This window comes from Cariama cristata, unplaced genomic scaffold, assembly GCF_000690535.1.
Source record: "Cariama cristata isolate BGI_N322 unplaced genomic scaffold, ASM69053v1 scaffold9760, whole genome shotgun sequence".
Taxonomy (NCBI): Eukaryota; Metazoa; Chordata; class Aves; order Cariamiformes; family Cariamidae; genus Cariama; species Cariama cristata.
This window is the reverse complement of record NW_009596439.1, coordinates 102,207-104,214: the sequence shown is the minus strand read 5'-3', so window position 1 is coordinate 104,214 and position 2,008 is coordinate 102,207.

Sequence of the window (2,008 nt, the reverse complement as noted above, 5' to 3'; positions counted from 1 at the left end):
CTTTCCCTTTTGTTCAAGTCTTTTTGACAAGAGAGAAAGAGGCTCGGCTACAGGAGGAAAGGCAGGAGAGTGGCTGATCAAGGACAAAATTACAGGAGTGAGGGGACTTTAGCAGGCATTCCCTTCCCTGCTGTTCATTGCAGGAGAGGCCTCAGAGCATCCCAAGGCTGGTCAAATTCATGCCGGGACCTCAGCACAGTCATTCGAGTCCTGAGCACAGTGCTGGGTAGTAGCTCCAGACACAACCCAGAAAAAGCATCCACTGAGTCTGACAACTTGGCATGTACCATTGAGGTTTACCCTAAATCAAAAGGTCCCCAAAAGAAAAACTGGCACACCTGATGGCTATATGACCTAGGAACCAGAGGTGCTTCTTGTTAGAAAAGCAACAGGCATAGCTGGCTAAACTTTTGTCCCTCTGTGGATACTGTTGGGTTATGTGATGTAAAGCTTTGTGTCTTGACATCCACGAGAGAGCACAGAGGAGCAATGGTAGGAGGGGGACCCCAAATAATAACCTGTCCGGGCTCCTCGTGGGCCCATCCCAGGAGCCATCAGCCTATCGAAGGCCCATCTGCACAAGCCCAGCAGAGCACAGAGTCCCAAAGGTACAGGGAAATCCAAATTACAGACTCCAAGAAGGGGACACTCTGTCTGGGCTTCTCCCAGGGCTATCCTGGCAGAACCTCAGCCCTGTGGTCCAGGGGTGATGCCCATCCTGGGGACTCCATGGCAGCAGCTCTCCAGAGCTCCCTTTGGACTGAGCAGTGTTACAAGACACATTATGGACATTAAACTCCATTTATAGCTACTTTCAGCGAGGAGAGGCTGCTCTCTGTTCTGTGTACATACGTGTGCACGGGAATCTGAGTGCAGTCACTGTAGTCAGACCACAGGTCAGAGGGTCTGTGTGTCCATGGTGCAGCAACCGAATCGAGTGTGGGTGTGCAAGTAAGTGATCCCTAGCGAAGTCCAAGCCAAACTAGCCAGTGAGTAGGTGAGGTGGCCTGGGAGCCCGATGTGGGTTTATGTCACTGGGCGTGAGGCCATGGGAGGATCTGGCCATAGGAGGACCAGAGGATCCTGGCCAACCACTGGAGAGACTGTGCGGCTCAGCGTGCCTAAGATCTTCATCCTGATGAGCTGGAGAGGGATGAGTCCAGGCTGTTGGTGCTGTTTGTGTTTGCACAGGTGCTGAGTATCTCTGTCTGTGTGGTCAGCCACATGTATACCTTTATGTGTGATGTACATACGTGTGTGCCTGCTGGGAATAGGTGCTCAGCCTCACCAACAGCTGGACCTGGGGTTCAGAGCTGCAGCAGCCTCGCCTCTATCAGGCTGCCAGATTAGGCAACTCCCCAGCAGATATATCAAGAAATGAGGTTTCAGGCATCCTTCTTGAAGGGGATGGAAATGCTTTGGGGTGTCAACACCATCCTCACACTGCTGTCTCATTCCTGGACATCTGGGCTGGTAAGAGAGAACAAGCCAGTCCACTAAAAGAGGAGATGTGCTGTGGGAATCCAGGCAGCAGGGAAGGCTGTTGCTTTATCTTTATTTGCAGAGTGAAAAATCGCAGAGGATTACACCGGATTTCCATAATGTAAGCTCCATGTGAGGAACAGGGCCCTCGCCAGGGCACTCGGTGCAGGAGAAGCTGTCTTACTCTTCCTCCCTAAATCCAGGGCTCTACATGGAGCACTCTCTCATCCCAGCAAAAATACAGAGAGAGGTTTTGGGATGGAATGAAGAAATGTGTTAGCCTATTCAGGGGCACAAGTAGGATGTGTACGTATATTAGTTAAGGAAGGTGAGAGGACTAGGTTGTGATCTATACCACAACTCATAAGAAGCAACTGAGGGAAGGGGTATACGTGGAGATGTTAGGTGATCTATCACAAGCTTCTCAAAGAGTATTTTTTTAGTCCAGGCTCGTAGCCACTTCAGTGTCTTACACGTACCTCCTCTGAGATTTCAGGTCACTTGTCCCTGTGGAATAGGCTGTTCC